The following is a 21,375-nucleotide window of genomic DNA, read 5'->3' as shown; positions in this document are numbered from 1 at the left end:
TTTTGAGAAATCATTTGTTTTAACCACCGACGCAAGTAACTTTGCCCTAGGAGCCGTGCTCTCCCAAGGACCTATAGGCAAAGATAAACCTGTCGCTTTTGCGTCCAGGACCCTGACAAAATCAGAAGAGGGGTACTCCGCGATAGAAAAGGAGTTGCTGGCGATCGTGTGGGCAACCCAATACTTCCGACCATATTTGTTTGGTATTCACAGATCACCAACCTTTGACGTACGCATTAAATTTAAAAACACCCAATTCAAAGCTCGTTAAATGGCGGCTGCAGCTGACCGAATACGATTTCGATATTAAACATCGCCCCGGCAAGCAGAACGTTGTCGCTAACGCGTTATCAAGAATCGAAATCAACATAAATGAAGACAGTTCGGATGGCGACACCGTCCACTCGGCAGATACCAATGACTCGGAGTTTATCCCGTGTATGGAGCTACCGCTAAATGTCTTCCATAACCACATAATACTAAAAATAGATGACCAAGATTACGAAGTATTCGAAGAAGTCTTTCCCAGAATGTACAGGAGAATATTAACTAAACCCTCATTCGGAGTCCCAGCTTTAATACGTATCTTCCGCGAATACATGAACCCCGGAAAGGTGAACTGTATTCACTGCCCCGAACGTCTCATTCCATCTCTGCAAATAGTCTACAAAAACTATTTCAGCAGGTGTAAAACATTCAAGGTGAAAGTCACCCAAAAAATCTTCATTGATTTGAAAACCGCCGAAGAGCAAGACCGCCTCATAGAAGAAACCCACGAAGTCTCTCATAGAGGCATCCAAGAAAACAAATTGGAGATAGCGAGAAGATTTTTCTTTCCCAGAATGAAACCCAAAATAATAAAATTCCTTATAATGTGCGATACATGCAATAAAAGTAAATACGAACGGAAACCATACAAAGTAAAGCTCGGCGAATCACCAATCCCTAAACAACCCCTTGACATATTCCACATGGACATTTTCATAGCACAACCGAATTCGTTCCCGACGTCCTGCCTTTAAATCCATAGAAATTAGAGGTATATTATCTGACCTCAATATTCAACAATACTTTACACCTTCCAATCACAGCCAAACAAACGGAATCGTCGAGAGATTCCACTCGACGTTGAGCGAAATTTTCAGATCAAATACACATAAATTTGATAAACTGCCCAACAAAGAAATATTCCTGATATCTTGCACATTATCCAACAATACCATACACACAGCGACAAATTTAAAACCGCGAGAAGTTTTTTACGGTATTAAGGACGGACAAGAAAGACCGTTAGACGCCATTGCCATCACAGAACTAAGAGACAAGCTATACGACGAGACGACACTCAAACTGGCCAAAAATCAAAAACAACAGAACAAATATCACAACGCCAAGAGGGAAGAACCACCAATCCTTAAAGCCGACGAACAAGTTTTCAATCGGATCCAAGGGATCAAAACGAAACAAAAGGATCAGTTCGAACCCGTACGAGTCTCTCTTGAGAAGAATCAGACTTACAAAGACGACCGATGCAAACTACACAAAACCTAACTCCGTAGAATTCGAAAATAATATCATTCCACTAATTCGTTTATCCTTTATTCCCCAGGTACTCAGCCTCAACTCTACGACCGCAGAAACCTCTCGAACATAGTAAATAAATTTCTAATACACTTTATAATTACATATGAAGCTCCACACCGTACTAGTAATCACCTTATATCTCTCTCATAATCCAAGCCATGTCTTCCGTTCTATTCAAATTTCCAACCTACATCTCAACCCAGGACTAGTAACTATTCAAAATGGCTACAGCTTCCTAAAAATAGGCGAACACAAATTATTTCACGTAATCGATCTCGACAGCCATACTCCTATTCTTGAGAAACTACTATTTAGCATAAAAGATATAGAAGTTTTAGGAAATTTCACAGAAATGACCGAACTGCTGCGGATAAAGTTACGCAAACCTCAGAATCTTCTCAAAGAAATGTTACCAAGAAGATCTAAAAGAGGATTGTTTGACTTTATTGGCAGCGGAATAAAAAAAATCACGGGAAACCTAGATAACGATGACCTCGTCCGTATGTCGCAAGACCTCGAACGCCTCCAGAGTAGCAAAACACTATTAATAATTATTACCCAACACCCAATGACAGCCAAGAACGAAATCGACACGAGAAGAAATTTCTCCTTAGTAAGGCAAATACTAAATGTAAATGTCAATATTGATCTTCTATCAAACCACCTATTACTAGAACCACTACCAGTAGGACAGAAAATACTGAAGCTTCGTTATATCCAACTGTCAGCGAGTGCAAAACAATTACCTTTTTTTAATAACTATTTATTAAATATGAATTAAAAATACATTATTAAGATTACATTACAATTTTCAACCCTATTATATATATATATATATATATATATATATATATATATATATATATATATATATATATATATATATATATATATATATATATATATATATATATATATATATATATATATATATATATATATATATATATATATATATATATATATATATATATATGATTTGGTTTTTACCAAATTAACCTACTTGTAAAATTCGAAACCCACTTGTGTTGTGTAATGGGGAAAAGGAAGTTATATACTAACTTACTAATACAGAGAGCGAATTGATTCAATTGAAGATTGCATCGATTTTTGTCGGAATTTGCTTATAATATTATGTGACATTACGTCTAATGGTTCTATATTTGTGAGTCTGTGAAACTCATTTGTACTAAACCAGGGAGGACGCTTCAAAATCATTTTCATTTTTCCTGGTGGAACAACAAGTTGACCCAATTGGTACTGCATAAAGCATAGCTGGCCTGAAAATTTGTTTATAAATTAACAATTTGTTTTGTCGTGAATAAGACTAACTTTAATATGGGGCGCCTTTTTCAAAATTTATCCTCTGAGAGAGTGATAAGTTTTTGGTCGTGAATATCTCCTGTTGTATCTAATGAATCAACATAATTCCTGCGACATGCCATCGGAAATATGATCACAATTCTATGATAAAATTTTCAGTTGTGTGACATAATCTCAAATAGTTCAAAATTAAACTTTTCTTAAATGTTTGGTACAAACGAGTGTCCAAGAGGATAATTCATAAGGCGCGTTTGCCTTTCTCGTATTTTGAAAGCTCATAGCTCAGTGATCTGTAGAAGGATTTATATAATCTAACTACCAATAGAATCGAAAATTTTCAACTTGAACGTGTATTGCAACAACATTGAAGTTTTTCAATAGTACACTATTGAAAACCTGTTTGATTTAACCCATGACAGCACCAGCCAATCAGAACGCGAGATGTCTGCATCTATACAAGAGCATTCATATAAAAGTTGAGTGGTTCATTTTGCCTACCATTTGCTGAGCATCTGTTCGCGAAACAAGACACACGAGAGCAACATCGAGGACCTGTCGTCTCACTGTTTCCCGTTCTGCGTACAAGAAAAGGGATTTTGGCAAAGGGCTCTCCGTGCACCGCTGCCAGTAGCAGGTATAACATGAAATGTGATGTGAAAAATAGCGTCATTTAAGTTAAAGCAGCTACTCTGAACGTACAAGACACCGTCAGCACGATGGCACCGAAAACCGGTAAAAAGGCAGCCAAAAAGTCCAGCAAGATAGTTGAATTATAAGAGATTTATAAGAATTATAAGAGAAAGATAGTAAGATAGTTGAATTTTATCACTTTCCTACCTTTTTCCGAGAAACTGTTGCCGATACAAGACACACACGAGAAGTTTAAATAATTTGCACCGTCACAAACACATTCAATTACGAATGGCAATGCGAAAGTGGAAATGATGATGTTGAATACATCTTTATACTAGTATACAAATATGCCATGCGAAACAGAGTTGCCATGGGGCAGCAGGGACTATGTCTAAGGGCCTGACGACCCCTCCCCCGGCAACTGCGAGTTGTAGGGCTTGCCTAGGATGTGGTGGGGTTTGCAGTGGGCTCTGCTAATCCTCTACAAAAAGCTGCATTTATCCGCAAGCAAGTCCTACTAAAGCGATCGTGTGCCGCTCAAAGTGCACAAGTCCAGCGGGAGTGCCGACTCGGCACGTTAGGACTAACGCCAGTGAGGTCCTAACTATGGCATACTGGCTACCATACCATCCATGGATACGATACGGTAGATCGGAATATAGAGAGAAAGTAGGGCTGACAGCTGCGGTATTCTACGCCTTCAGTAAAGCCAGGTGGAACCGGCTTGAAATGGCGAGTAGGCTAATGCCGCAGCTGCCTTCCGTCCCATAAAACCGTGGCAGGCCTTATGGCACGCCGTCTCACTTTCAGCCACCTGGTTAGGATGACTGGGTGGAAGTAGGTTCAGATGCCCTTTTCCTGATTTGCGCTGATCCGGCTCTGAGCGTAAAGCCAATCCTCGTATGGCCTCACTGCACTGCATAGGTAACCATGGGATCATGATAGCGACTACTTTCGGCTGGGTTTGACGGTAGCCATAAGGGGGACCCATATAAAATGAATTTTACACCATCAACATCGGCGTCGAGCAAGGAGATAAACCCTTTCGCAAGAGGGGGTTTGAGGAGGTATCCATCCAGAACGGGTGCGAGAGAGGAGAGCGAGGCGATAGCTGAGGGGACGAGCGACTGCAATGCCCACGGCAAACCAGTGGAAAAGCCTGAGTCCCGGGAGCAAGTGAAGGAAGTGGTCAAGCCGAGTATGACAGCGGTCATAGATCAACTCGACGCGATTATTGAATTCACGAAGGAGAAATCCAACATTAGCAAGGAGCTGAAGGTGAACTTACTGAAGCTACGTAAGGCCGTGGACGTAGCTAAAAGGGACCAAGAGGCGTTGTTAGTGCGGCTAGAGGGTGGCGAGAAGTCGGAGAAGTGTTCTCAGACAGAGCCCTTCACCTTTGATACCGACAAAAAACAGGAGACGGTCGACTTTGCGCTCCGGCTCACGATTGAGCGGAATAAACAGCGCCAGAAACGCGCCAGCGATTCTCCTGGAAGTAAACGCCTGACTCCCAAGGCCAAAAGGAGTAAAGACCATGGCGGAAACGATGGGGCGAAGGAACGTGGTGAGGGGCTCAACCCAAACCTCGGCACTCGACCCCAGGATCCGAGCCATGTAAGCGAACCCGGCGAGAATCCATGGGTGAAGGTTGCCAAGAAGAAAAGGGTCCAAAAAGATGCTGGGCCCATTCCCGCGAGGAGGGCTAGGGACAAAGGAGAGGTTTTGTTTGTTAAGGCTGACAAAGAAAAGTACGCCGATGTGCTCAAGGCCATGCGGAGCGAGGCAAAGCTAGCCGAGCTCGGCAAAGAGGTTCGCAGCATCCGTCGTACGAACACGGGAGAGATGCTGCTCGCGCTTAAAAAGGGAGCTCAGGTGGGCGGAACGGAGCTTGTTGCGCTTGCCCAACAAGTCCTGGGCGATATGGCCGAAGTTAGAGCCCTGCGCAACGAGGTTGCACTCCAGTGTAAACGGTTGGATGAAATCGCCACCGCAAAAGAACTTGCCATGGTCATCAAGGAGCAAGGAGGTGTGGATGTCTCATGGGAATCCATCCGCATGAGGAAAGGACCACAGGGCACCCAGATAGCTACATTTAAACTATCGGCCACGGATGCTAATAAGGTCCTCAAAGTGGGCAGGCTAAAGGTCGGATGGTCGGTATGCCCAGTGACCGCTTACCAACCGCCGGCGGTTGACATGTGCTTCAGGTGTTTCGAACCTGGCCACAAGTCGTGGAACTGCAAAGGCCCAGACCGGAGCAACCTCTGCAAGCGTTGCGGCGGCGAGAGGCACAAGGCCTATGCATGCGAAAGAACGCCACGTTGCATGCTATGCGCGAGCAAGAAGAAGGCTACAAACCACGTCGTGGACGGATCTACTTGCTCAACAAATGGAGGGAATAAAACAACATGCAAGTAGTACAGCTAAACCTAAATCACTGTGCAGCTGGCCAGCAATTGCTGCACCAGTCAGTGAAGGAATGGGGCATTGATGTCACGATTCTCTCGGATCCCTATCACACACCGGTAGATAACGGGAACTGGGTGTCTGACGAATCCAAAACGGTGGTGATCTTGACGACTGGTCGATACCCAGTGCAAGAGGTGGTGAAAACACAAGCGGAGGGAGTAGCCATAGCTAAAGTAAACGGAGTTTACTATTGTAGCTGCTACGCTCCACCGAGATGGTCAATAGACCAGTTCACTCGGATGGTCGACATGTTGACCGCAGACCTGGTAGGTCGGAAGCCGGTGGTGATAGCCGGAGGCTTCAACGCCTGGGCAACGGCTTGGGGCAGCCACTTCATCAATAGGAGAGGACAGACGTTACTGGAGGCCCTCGCCAAGTTGGACGTCGTGTTAGCGATTAAAAGTACCTTCCAGCGAAACGGAGTCGAGTAGTTTATCGACCTGACTTTATGTAGTCCCTGCTTAGCTGGAGATCTTAATTGGAAAGTTGATGGTGGCTACACCCATAGCGACCATCTAGCCATTCGCTACACAATCGGCCAATTGGCGAGAAGCACAAGGAGGAGTAATACTCCCAAAACTCTAGCGTGGAAGGTGGCTAACTTCGACGGGGAAACGTTTTCGTTTATTTATTTGTCGTCAATCAAAAGTAGACCATAAGGATAATTACAATAATCGTCTTAAATTAGTAAACTATTCTAAATAGATCACTAAATAATGTATAATTTATTATGAGTTAAATAATTATAATTGGCTTACCGAATAGAACTGAAATATTGCTTTAGTTTGTTTTTTGACATAGTGAAATCGACTGCTTCTGAATGCTTGTTGTATACAGCCATCAATTGATTTATTGGCCCATTTTTTGCATAGTTTGTTCGCTGGTGGTTTGTAATAAAAATATTTCGATTTCTTAAAGGCCGAGATGATATGTAAAAATTTAGTTTGGACAGGAGTTGACTGGAATCTACGCGATTCGAGACAATGTCATTTACAAATGAGACCATTGAAAATTCTCTGCGTTCTTTTAATGTTTGAATACTGATCAGCATACAGCGAGCTTTATAGGATGGAAGAGGAAGTCTTGTCCAACCTAATTTACGAAGTGCAAATAACAAAAATTGTTTTTGAACTGATTCAATTCGATCTTCCCATGTGATTAAGCAAGGTGACCAAACTAAGCTACAGTATTCTAGTACTGACCGAACATAGGCAATGTATAATGTTTTAATTGTATACGGATCGTGAAAACAGTAACAAAATCGTTTTATGAATCCTAGCATGTTATTGGCTCTGTTTATGATTGTATTATAATGGTCAACAAAAGTCATTTTAGAATCTAGTATTATTCCTAAGTCCCTAATTCTTTCGCATTTTTGAACTGTTTGACTTCCAAGAGTAAGTATCAAGTCAGGTGTATTTCGTTTTTTACTGAATGTTATTCTACTGCATTTTTTCACATTTAGTTGAAGAAGACTTTTGTTACACCATGTATAAAAAGAAAGAATTTCTTCTTGATAAACCTTGGCATCCTCACTTTTCTCTATTTCTAAAAATAGTTTTATATCGTCTGCGTATATTAGAATTTTTATTTTTTTTAAAAGAAAGGAAATGTCGTTTACAAACAAGATAAATAAAAGAGGACCTAAATGAGATCCCTGGGGGACCCCGGAACTGACGTGAATGAGGCTCGACTTTTTACCCTTAAATTTGACAATTTGTTGACGATTTGTTAGATAAGATTCCAACCATTTAAGAAGACCTGGTAAGATTCCCAATTTCTGTAATTTGAACATAAGCATGGGTATGTCAACCCGATCGAATGCTTTGCTGAAATCTGTATAAAGAGCTTCAATGTAATTTCCCTTGTCCATAGCGGTCAGGGTATAGTGGACGAATTCAAGCAAATTAGTAGTAGTGGAACGTCCTTTGAAAAATCCATGTTGCATGTGAGTAATTCTATTTTTTATTTGACTAAACAATTTGTCATTAACGATCGCTTCAAAGAGCTTCGGAATGCAAGAAAGAATAGCAATCCCGCGATAGTTGCATATGTCTGCTTTTTCCCATTTTTTAAAATTGGTATAAGGAAAGAGTTTTTCCACGTATCTGGAAAAACTCCAGACTGAAGCGAATTATTAAAAAGCCAGCACAAAGGGGTTGCAAGATCTAATGCTAATTTTTTCATAAATATGGGTGGAATCCCATCAGGTCCGGCACTATTAGAGACATCCAATTTGTTTAGGGCATCTATTATGTCTAGCACTTCGATTTGATTTACATTAATATCTTCAGTAAACTCTGGAAAGAAATTAAAATATTCACGATCGCGGTCATTTTCAGAAAACTTCTTATAGATTTGTTGAAAAAATTTAGCGAAAAGATTGCGCTGCCCTTGAATTGGCGGAGCACAACGCGAACCTGAGAGGGGACGAGTTGGTCGCTATCTTGTCACGGGCGTGTGACGCGACCATGACTAGAAAGGCTCAACCGAGGACCAACAGACCACCGGTCTACTGGTGGAACGAGCAAATTGCACGCCTTTGCGCATCCTGTCTCAGAGCTAGAAGAAGGATGCAAAGAGCTCGATCAGCTGAGATGAGGATGGAGAGGAACACGGTGTTCAAAACGGCGAAGTTAGCACTAAACAAGGCCATCAGCGCAAGCAAAAGAGCCTGTTTCGAGCCAACTCCAACCCATGGAGCGATGCCTACAGGATGGTAATGACCAAAACGAGAGGGGCGCTAGCACCCCCTGAACGTAGTCCGGCGAGGTTGAAGGAAATCATAACGGTTCTCTTTCCCCACCACGACACGTCCCCCTGGCAGCCAGCTCCGCTACCAGCGAATGAAGTAGAAAAGGTGACGAACGAGGAGTTGCTCACTGCGGCGAGATCGCTCGATACAAAGAAAGCCCCGGGGCCAGACGGTATCCCGAACGTGGCTCTAAAGGCGGCTATAATGACAAAACCGGACATGTTCAAGGAGGACATACAGAGATGTCTGGACGAGCGTATGTTCCCAGACATTTGGAAAAGGCAAAGGTTGGTACTATTACCGAAACCTGGGAAACCCCCAGGATATCCATAGGCGTATAGACCAATCTGTCTGATCGACACTGTGGGTAAGCTCCTTGAGAAAATCATCCTCAACAGGCTAGCCCCCTTCATATAGTAGGCAGGAGGACTGTCCAGCCAACAGTACGGGTTCCGCAGAGGCAGGTCGACGGCAGACGCCATAACACCGGTGATAACCACGGCGGAGGTAGCTATACAGCGCAAACGACGAGGAATCCGCTACTGTGCGGTAGTAACGCTAGTCGCTAAAATCGCGTTCAATAGTGCTTGCTGGGCAGACATTGCTGATTCCCTACTTCGACTAGGAGTACCGAGAGGGCTGTACAAGATTCTGGAAAGCTACTTCCAGAACCGAGTATTGCTCTACGAGACCGACGAAGGCACACGTAGCACTCCAATCACGGCTGGAGTACCACAGGGATCTATCTTGGGCCCGATCCTGTGGAATATAATGTACGATGGAGTACTGAGGTTGAGGCTCCCTCCGGGTGTCAAGATAGTCGGGTTCGCGGACGACGTCACGCTGATAGTCTACGGCGAATCCATCGAAGAGGTCGAACTGAGTGCATCACACTCAATCTGCTTGGTGGAGGACTGGCTGCGTAGCAGGAAACTGCAACTCGCGCACCACAAAACAGAGGTGATGGTGGTAAACAACCGCAAATCGGAACAGGAGGCGCTGGTACATGCCGGAGATTGCGTGATCACCTCCAAGAGATCACTGATGCAATTGGGTGTGATGCTTGACGACAAACTCAGTTTCAGCAAGCACGTTGAATACGCCTGCAAGCGCGCATCAACGATTTACTGTGCGCTCCAGTAATCGAAGGTTTCTGGCAGGAGTGGCAGTTTTGATCCTCAGGTACGGCAGCCCGGTATGGGCGTCGGCACTAAGTGTGGAACGCAACGCAAAGATGCTGGAGAGTACGCATAGACTGATGTATCTTCGCGTAATCAGTGCATACCGCACTGTATCGAGGGATGCGGCCTGCGTGGTTGCAAGTATGATGCCTATCGGTCTGATAGTGAAGGAAGACGCGGAGCGCTACAGCATGCGAGGAGACAGGATCGCCCGTAGGGCCTCCAAAGCCGCTTCTCTACGCAGATGGCAACAAGAGTGGGACAGCTCAACCAAGGGCAGGTGGACACATAGGCTCATACCTAGGGTCTCGAGTTGGTTAGATAAACCTCACGGAGAAGTGAACTTCGGCCTGACGCAATTCCTCACAGGCCACGGGTGCTTCAGATGGTACCTCAACAGGTTCGGCCACGCGACATCCCTGCTGCACAGACGAGATCGAGACGGCTGAACACGTCTTGTTCGCATGTTTTCGTTTCGCGGCTCAAAGGAGTGAGCTACTGGAGGCATGCGGCATGGACACCACACCGGAAAACCTGATCCAGAGAATGTGCCACTGCGTAGAGAACTGGAACCCAGTGTCGACCGCGGCTTCCCAAATTGCGGGCATATTGCAGCGGAAATGGAGTGCGGATCAACAACAGGCAGCCGCGTGCAACCGTAGTAGGCTCAAGAGGGATCAGAGAATAAACAACGGTCCGGGAGAACCTTCTTCGCCGGGAAGCTCTTCGTCGGAGTAGTATAGATCCATCATCGGGGACTAGACGAGTAGTACGTAAAACTGCTAGGATCGTCAGGACCACTGGACCGACCCAGGCATCCTCTCGGTCGGGCGTTGACGGGAATCGAAAGCGTCGGTTTCGGGAGGGCCTCCTTCGTCGGGGAACTCTCCGTCGATGTAGGCTAGATCCTTCGGCGGGGGCTAGTCGAATAGCCGCCACAACAGCGAACCGGAAGACATGCTCCAACCGGAATCGCGGGACCGACCTCAGCACTCCATCGGGTGTCCCGTGTGGTTTAAGAGACTCGGTGTCGGGAGATTCTCCTTCGCCCGGGAACTCTCCGCCGGAGTAGTCTAGATCCTTTGTCGGGAACTAGATGAGTAGATCGTCGCGTAGTACCGATAGGATCGTCTGAGCGCCAGTGAACCGGAAGTCACGCTCCAACCGGAATCATTGGATCGACTTAGGCATCCTTTCGATCGGGTCGTAGACGCGTACCGTAAGCGTCGGTTCGGGAGGACATCCCTCGTCGGGGAACCCTCTGTCGGTGTAGACTAGATCTTTTGGCGGAGACTAGTCGAGTAGCTCCGCGACGTAGCATCAGTTTTGGGTCATCGAGGCGCCAGTGAACCGGAAGTTACCCTCCAGCCGGCATCACTGGACCGACCTCGTCATCCAACTGGTCGATCCCTCGAGAGCAGGATGCTGATTCCCATTCTGCATAAATCTGGGGAGGGTGCTGTGAGCACCAATAGCCTTCCACCCCGAAGTAATACCTAGCGGTGGTGCCGGGGAGGTAGGGTTGGAGATCCAAGGTGTTTTAGTGGGTAGTTCCAAACAACAGTTGGGTAGTCCTGTGGAGAGTTCCACACTCCGTGCGTAAATGCATTTCGCCTTGTAAAAAAAAACAGAGTTGCCACGTATACAGATCAATATGTATTTTTGTCGCGAATTCTTTAGTATGAGGCGCTTTTTGATCGTGATATCTAACACATTCAATTACGACAGTAACGCTGTCTCGCAATATGATAACGAAAATTTTGATTTAGAAGCATCTTTATACTAGTATACTTTATACAAATTGTTAGAACAAAGGTTTCCACTTAATTTGCGCATTCTACTTTCAAGGCGTATCAGAACTGGCTAAACTTGAAGCAATCATAAATATTTCTTTAACACAGTGATGTGGTCGTCCTGAAAATGACGGGGTTTTCAACTCCTCGTCGCTACGGATGGCCAGCTGCAGATGGCGAGGGAGGATTTTCGTTTTTTATTGTCACGGGCAGCGTTACCGGCTAATTCCAACACTTCGGCAGCCAAGTTCTCCATCACTGCCGCCAGATAGGCTGGTGCATTGGCGCCGACACGCTCGGCGAGGTTTCCCTTCCGGTACAGACGATGGATTTTGCCAACTGGGAACTGCAGACCAGCACGGTTTGAGCGGGACTTTGTCTTGCCCTTAACTGTTCCTCCTGTGTGCGTGTTTCTGTGTAAAAAATCCACAAGATGCTGTTAACAGCTCGACAGTCAATTCAGTATTCCTGGCTGCTGCTCTACTAACTCTCTCTTTATATCGTTTCACTATTTCCCGTTCTGCGAACAGGAACAGAGGGAACGTCCGTACACCGTTGCCAGTAGCAGATATATTTACCCGGTGAACGACCAAAATGGTTGAAGCCGGGGTAAAATAAATGATATATATAAAAAAGCAGGTATAAAATGAAATGTGATGTGAAAAATAGCGTCATTTATGTTAAATCAGCTACTCTGAACGTACGAGACACCGTCAGCTAGATGGCACCGGAAACCAGTAGAAAGGCAGATTTGTACCGTCACTAACACAATCAATTACGAACGGCAATGCGAAAGCGAATATGATGATGTTGAACACATCATTATACTAGTATGGGGTCGTGTGAAAATATGCCATATATACAGGTGAATCAGTATTTCTTTTAATAATAATTTATGGGAATATGAATAAAAATTAAATTATTAAGATTTAAATTGGGTGTTCAGCCACAAGTGGTGACTTTTCAGCCCTATTATATATATGATTTGGTTATTACCATGAGGACATTCTTTGCTACCGCAATTCTGAGATTTTTGTGTAGGGAAAATTCTAAACCTACTTGTATTGTGTAATGAGGAAAAGGAGCTTATATACTAACTTACTAGCTAATACAGATAGCGAATTTGCTTATAATATTATGTGACATTACATCTAATGGTTCTATATCTGTGAGTCTGTGAAACTCATTTGTACTAAACCAGGGAGGACGCTTCAAAATCATTTTCAGAATTTTATTCTGAATCCTTTGAAGCGTTTTCTTACTGGTGAAACAACAACTTGTCCAAATTGGTACTGCATAAAGCATGGCTGGTCTGAAAATTCGTTTATAATTTAACAATTTGTTTTTTAGACAGAGCTTAGAATTTCTGATTATAAGAGGATATAAACATTTAATATATTTATTACACTTTGCCTGGATTCCTTCAATGTGATCCTTGAAAGTGAGTTTTTTGTCATACGTTAAACCTAAGTATTTAGCTTGATCAGACCATGTCAATTCCAAGCCATTCAATTTGAGAATGTGATTATTGTTTGCTTTAAGAAAAGAAGCTCTTGGCTTATGAGGAAAAATAATTAATTGCGTTTTAGCTGCATTTGGTTTAATTTTCCATTTTGACAGATAATCACTGAAAATATTTAAACTTCTTTGTAGGCGACTGCAGATTACTCTTGGATTTCTACCTGTGGCTAACAGACTTGTGTCGTCAAAGAATAGCGATTTTTGACAAAAACCGGGTAGATTTGGAAGATCAGAAGCGAAAATGTTATACAAGATTGGAGCTACGCTCGAACCCTGCGGAACACCGGCTCGTACGGGTAGCAATTCAGATTTACAATTCTGATAGCTAACCTGAAGAGTACGATCAGCTGAATAATTTTGAATCATTTTGATCAAATAAATAGGAAACTGGAAATCAGACATTTTTGCTATTAAACCTTTGTGCCAAACACCCTCAACTATGTTTTTCATAGCAGGATCACGAGAACGTTGATATTGTCGTCGACGAACATTCTTCAACCGAATGAGCAGTTGAAGATTGTCGATGATAGGAGAATTTAATTTAGTTTGAGCTTTGGGAACTGAAAGATTTCAAGCTTCGATAATATAATGATTCAAATTATCAGTTACTGTGTCGATGTCCGCAGAATTTTCTAAAATAGTTTCATTATCCACATAATTTTCAATGTGAGATCTGTAATCCTACCAATTAGCTCTATGATAGTTGAATATAGAACTAATTGAATTAATTAAAGCTTCGATGGAAAGTCTGAATGGTACATGAAGATGATCTGAGTCAAAGTCAGCATGTGTAATCGGTTCACTACAAATGTGACTTTGATCCGTTAGAACCATATTAATTGTAGACGGGGTTTTCACGGAAGAGAAACAAGTCGGATTACTGGAATGAAGATCTGTGAAGTAACCAGCTGAGAGTTGATTATGAAGTATTTTACCATAACTGTTATTTTGCCTACAATTCCACTGGACAAGCCTAGCATTTAAGTCCCCTATTACGAAAAATTTCGGTTGATATTCCAATTTAAAATATTCAAATAATTATTTAACATCACTGTTAAATTTGAAATTCATTATAATATTATTTGCATATTGCCTTCCGATTTGAAATGCTACAAAAAGTGATGAAGTCGAATTCATTCGGATGATCATTTGAAAAGTTGATCTTGTAGGTAGATCATTTTATTTTCAGTTATGTTACTGAGTACAGAAGGAAATGTCGACGTCGAATTGAACAAATTCTATCACATTATAAACAAAATATTAGCCGAAATTTTGCCTATGAAAAGAAGAAGAAAAAATCATAACGACAAATTACCTGTATGGTTCAATTCACAACTAAAACATTTGAAAAATAGGAAACAAAAAGCACACAAAACTTACAAACAAGAAAAAAGTGACTTGTACTAATATTTAAATCTGGTGCAAAATCTAACATTCGGAACTACCGTGGAATAGCCATTATCTCATGCATTCCAAAATTATTTGGAAAAATTGTAAACGAAAAACTTTTTCATCAACTTAAAAATGTAATAACAAACAAATAACATGGCTTTTTAAAGGCCGCTCAACTACAACAAATCTCTTAGAATTTATAACATTCACTCTGAATGCAATGGACGCCAGCAACTACGTAGACCGTATTGACATACCATTACTTCTACACAAACTACAAAAAACATACTCTTCTTGAATAGCTCAAATCTATAATAACTTTCAGGACCCATACACAATAAAATTATTATACACTACATATGTCAGACCTATTTTGGAATATTGCATCCTAGTATGGAATCCATACAATATTATTCACGAAGAACGCATCGAATCTATTCAAAAACAACTTCTTTTATATACACTTCGTAAAACCTCTACCATCATATGAAGCACTCTGCATGCTCATCAATATTCAAACACTTAAGGTGAAATGTAGCGTCATAGAATGTGCGCAAAATTTTATCCGCTTCAGTTGAACGAACCGTCGCACAAAGCATACCAAGAAAAACGGACACATAGAAACAAGAACTTTTTTCAATGATTGAGCGCAGTGAGCTTACCTCTCGTTATACTGGCTTGTAAAAAAGACTGGACGTAATGGATTTTTAAATCCTTCACACTTTGAATATATGCTAATTCAATCGTTATTGTTAGTGATTACTCTTACACTAGAGCTATAAATCATGAGTAATTATGAATGACTAACATTAGGTTATATGTATATGTATTGACCAACTTACTAACCATGTATATGCCTGTTGTTTTTCAATGTTTATCACATTGTTTGTATCACGATAATACTTGATTTGTATTTCATTCAGTAGCTTGTCAATGATGATGTTATAGTTTTGCTAAAAAAGATTGCTACGATCTAAAATAATACCTATTATACGATATCACACAGCCAGGCTTTATTGCTCCAGCAACATCAATGCATTGAACTCAACACAAAACCCAATACTGCATAAATGCGCGTCATTATTTAATATGTAATTTTTGCTCACGATATAATGCCACCGTGCCCACCGTGCATTTCTCACACCACTTCAATACGAAACAGCAGCGCACAAGCAATAAAAAAATGCGGAAAAGTTTATGAAAACTTTTTCAAACTTCGGTTGTTTTAGCTAAAATTTTATAATTTTGAATTGCATTTTCAGATTCTTTGTGAAATTCTGCTACAAACACTTCTTTTCAATTCTAAAATCATCCCCGTGGAACGGAACAGTTACCGTTTATACATTTCAACAACCAATTACGGCTCGGCAAAACAAAATTTCAAAATTCTAAGAACACTTAGTTATGATAAATTTGATTTCGAAAACTGAAGTGTTTTTGGTTTTTCGAAAATCGGTCTAGTTTTTTGATAATTGATCAAAAAACGCGATATTCGCATTCCGCTACATTTCACCTTAAAGAAAGCCGCGACCTTGCATTGCTGTATTTGATCAGCGACATTGTTTCTCAACGCATTCAATCACCTTCTTTATTATCGCAATTAAATTTCTATATACCTAGCCGTCAACTACGTTCCAGGAAATTATTTTTAGAAAAACATGCTAGAACAAATTATGCAAAATACAGTCCAGTCAATCGAATAATGCGCCATTACAATCAATACTGCGAACATCTTGACCTTACTATGTCAAAAAATTAAATAAAATCTCAGCTTTGTCGTAGAAATAATGCGTAGTATGTAAGTGAACATTGTAAACAATTTATATGTAGTCTACATTTGCTTGACGAAATAAATAAATAAATTGTAAATCTGAATTGCTACCCGTAGGAGCAGGTGTTCCGCAGGGTTCGAGCGTAGCTCCAATCTTGTATAATATTTTCACTTCTGATCTTCCAAATCTACCCGTTGGTTGTCAGGAATCGCTATTCTGTGACGACACAAGTCTGTTAGTCACAGGTAGAAATCTGCAGTGATCTGCAGTCGCCTACAAAGAAGCTCAAGTATTTGCAGTGATTATCTATCAACATGGAAAATTAAACCAAATGCAGCAATAACGCAATTTATTATCTTTCCTCATAAGCCAAGAGCTTCTTTTCTTAAAGCAAACAATAATCACATTCTCAAATTGAATGGCTTGGAATTGACATGGTCTGATCAAGCAAAATACTTAGGTTTAACGTATGACAAAAAACTCATTTTCAAGGATCGCATTGAAGGAATCCAGACAAAGTGTAATAAATATATTAAATGTTTATATCGTATCATAAACAGGATTTCAAAGGATTCAGTATAAAATTCTGAAAATGATTTTGAAGCGTCCTCCTTGGTTTAGTACAAATGAATTACACAGACTCACAAATATAGAACCATTAGATGTACACGCTGCCAAAACAAAACCCAACGGTTGACTTAAATTCACCTAACATGAAGTAATCAAGCATGTTTTTAATTGTTGGGTGAAAAGTACTGTATCGATTGAGTAGTTTTCACTCAACAGTATAGTTTACTTCAATAAGTTGCTGTTGGGTGAAAAAATTTTGTGTGTTGCATCGCTGAAACTATCGGTCAGATTTGAAGTGAGTGAAATTATTTTGTAAAATTGCCGGTTTTGGGAGAATAATTCAATGATTGTCATCAATCGCAGTGTGAGTAGCTTTGTATAATTTCTTTTTAAAACAATAATTACACCGCAATATCATTTCAGGCGATGGAAGATATTGAGATGAGTTCGATCGCTCAACGGTGCAGTTCCAGCAGCTCAATAGAGCAGCCTTGGAAGTTCAATGATATAGTCTGTAGATTTAATACTGTTGCAGCTCCAATTGCAAAGTACAATGAGTATGAATTCCCATAAGTGTGCGAACTGATTTCATTTTATTACTCATTCTGAATTTTGTAAATGTTACGGTAACAAACCATCTGAGCATAATTACATTGTTGAAATATGTAAAAAGATAAATATTAAATAAATAAAGTAATCATAGTTGACTTTATTGTTTGCGTTTTATTTTCCAAACCATCGAACGAAAACTGAAATCAAATTACCCAAGTTGATTTTTATATCACTTGCGTAGTTTCTACCTAATCAGTACTATTGATGCTTTTACTCAAAAATAAGTAAAACCCATTTTACCCAAAATTGGCTTCCTGCACACAACCCCTCTATTGAGTGAAAAGTACTTAAAATTAGGTAATTTTTCGGCAGCGTGTAATGTCACATAATATTATAAGTAAATTCCGACAAAAATCGATGCAATCTTCAATTGAATCGATTCGCTCTCTGTATAAGTTAGTAAGTTAGTATATATGTTCCTTTTCCGCATTACACAATACAAGTAGGTTTAGAATTTTCCCAACACACAAATCACAGAATTGCGGAAGCAAATGATGTCTTCATGGTAATAACCAAATCATGTGTATAATAGGACCGGAAAGTCACCACTTGTGGCTTAACACCCACTTTAAATCTTAATAATTTGATTTTAACTCATATTCCAATAAAGTTACTTTCAAAAAAATCTAACTCGATTGAACTTTTTTAGGCCTTTTCAAAGTTAGTTTTAGTTATTGAATTATGGCACAACCCCCTTAAAACAATTTTTCTTATCATAACTTGTTTCGAGTTATTTTTATGCATACTTTGTTTGGAATAATTGTAGAAAATATAAAATCCCATAATTTTGTAGAAGGTATGGATAGGTTTATTCTTTTCTGGAAAAGTTATACATCACTTTACCTCTTTTAAGTAGGAAACCTTGTACCGAAGCAAAATATGCAACTTAATGCCGCGAATTTATAGGAAAATAGAAATTTATAGGAAAATAGGAATAATCCAATTTAATTTCCAATGAGAATATCTTGATTATTATTCGTGTGACTCATTTTCACTATGGCCTTGCTGAAACCATGAATGGTTAAGAAGCGGAGAGCGTCTGCTATTGATGTAACTCACTTTTTCAGTGAGCGTATCTCGTCTTAAAATCGTGTTGCTTCGCGATAACTCAATTTATTTACACGTCTAAACATGGAATATCTCCGTAAAGGTTTGTACTTTTACAATACTTCATCATATTTTGTTTAGAAAACATTTTTCCATTTTTTAAATATGTGTTGAACTTTTGCTAATTTTTCGGATGTTCAATAATTAAAACTAACCTTGAAAAGGCCTAAAAAAATTGCATCGAGTTTTACTTAGATTTTTTCTAATATTGTTAATTGTCAAAAAGTACACCAAATAAAAATCGTAACAATTTGCTTAAGTTGCGCATGCAAGCATGAACTTGTTTATGCGTGTTTACGCGCGTCCAGACTGGTAGTCGATGGTTTCACTTTTCCTCGGAAATAGGAAAGAAATTTATTTGCATATATGCATAGTATGTATAGTAAAAATCTAAATACATTATTATCTTTTTATACACTATATTCATTTGAAAGCTGGAAAGGAATTGTCACTGGAAGCAATTGATACAGGGAGAAGAAACTGGGCATGTTAACACAACAATAATCACATTTCTCGGTTAATGTTTCAAAAGGGCGTATAAGCAAGCGACGGTTTCTCTTTGTTTACTTTCTCTTCTATTATTTACCAAGCAGTATCCACGTTTATCACTCAACTCTTTGCATGAAATGATACCCGAAACTTTCGACTTTCAAACAGGCTTTTTTGGCAGAATTCCGGCCAAAATGGCTCGAAGACATAGCCAACCGTCTGGGGGGACTGTTAGTATCGATACTTTTGGTTTCAATACTTACAGTATCGCATCAGATTGAAGTCAATTCCCACTACAACGGAACATTTTTTGTTCTTCGGTTTCGACGAAGCGCCAGGCTTGCGCATATATTGGTATAACGTGGACTAGCCGTCGCGTCGTTGAAATTCGTTCTTGACAATCTCGCTTCGTTCCACAGGTGCACTAAAAGAGGGTGCAATGAGAGAGAACTATTAACAAAACACGCACATAATGCCATACTATCAGAGGATTGAGTAATTTCAATTTTTCACACTCGTTGTGCTCTCTTTCAGTGCGCCTGTGGTGCAACGCGAGATTGTCGAGAAACGAGTTTTAACGACGGCTAATCAGAGATGTCGGATCTACGGAAATCTCCGTAGATCTATGGATTTGAAAATATTCTACGGATGTACGGCTCTGTAGATAAAATTTACGGAAATTGGAATATTTCTACGGAAATTATTATTTTGATACAGAAAACTACAAAAACTGTTTACCTGATGACCAGAAATAAGTCATTACCTCTTTTGTCCCCTGGAGCTTCCGAGAAGAATATCAATCTACGGAAATGACACTACAGCTATCTGACATCGCTGCGGATAGTCCACGTCATACCAATGCATGCGTCAGCCTGGTGGTTCATCGAATCAGAAAAGTAAAAAATAACGTTCCGTTCCGTCCGTCCTCGGTCACGTCATAATAGCAATACGAATTTCCTTTTAGTTAAATTTTTTGAGAAAATAAATGAAATTATCATGGCTCCAACACAACGTGGCGTGCGGAAATTCTTCGACGTGGACCAAAAGACGCGAAGGCGAAGCAATGTACGTACACTGGTGGCACAACAAATTTATGGAAACACCTTTCTGTACACCATAAAATAACGCCACAGTCGACAAAAATAACATCTTCCACACTAGCGACAGATTTCAATGTAAGTCACTTGCGTTAATATTTTATATATTTTGCATCGTAATATTTTTAATGCTCGCCGAATAGTTTTGATTCTTATGACTTGATCGTTGTAAAAAACTTCTACGGATATTTTAAATCCGTCTTCAGATAACAGTGATACTTCAAGGCTGACGTCAAGATGTACTTCCGCGGTACCGAATACGAACACATTCACGCAACCAACTTTGGATATACTCATAGCAAAAGGCAAAGCAAAAGGCAAGTGAAGGTTCATTTGAAAACCTTGAAACTTTTAGCCATAAAGAAAATTATTCACATTATATTGCAAAAGGAGATCAGCGAGCAGCGCAGTTGGAGAGTGCTCTACTTTTAATGATCTGAAAGGATAATTTAAGTCTTTCTACTCTCGAAAAAGATGGATTCAAACAATTCTGCCATTTTTTAAATGCTTTTTGGGTGCCTCCGCAACTTTAGGTGTCTGTCATCTCACGCAGTCACATACGGCCATCTATTTGCAGCAGAAGACACAGAAGTTTCTGGCAAATCGATATTTATAAAGTTACATCGGCTATCACGTATAACGGGGCCAATATTGTCTTGGCAGTGAAGAATGTTTTTGGGTCATCTAAACACATCGCCTGCTTTGACCGCACCCTAAATCTTATTCCCTCAAAGACCTTGAGCACAAAACATCAAAACGGCACTCCTAACGTTCCAGGCCTCCCTGAACTGATTATCAAAGTGAAAGCTATCGTGACTCTTAGTCATACGAGTGGAAATTTTTCGGACGAGATCAAACGAATTCAACAATACGAAGTCTTAGCTGAAGGTTCATTACTGCTGCTTATACAAGACATTATCACGAGGTGGGGATCAACATTTGTCATGTGCGACCGATTTTTGAAGATGCAAGACATTACATTTGTCGCTGCACTCAAGTTTCCAATAGTAATAATGCTGAGTGGTTTGGAAATCGCAACCTTGAAATGCATCAGAAATCTTCTAAGGCCATTTC

Source organism: Malaya genurostris, chromosome 2, assembly GCF_030247185.1.
Source record: "Malaya genurostris strain Urasoe2022 chromosome 2, Malgen_1.1, whole genome shotgun sequence".
Lineage (NCBI taxonomy): Eukaryota > Metazoa > Arthropoda > Insecta > Diptera > Culicidae > Malaya > Malaya genurostris.
The sequence above is the reverse complement of the archived record's forward strand: the minus strand, read 5'-3'. Positions refer to the sequence as shown.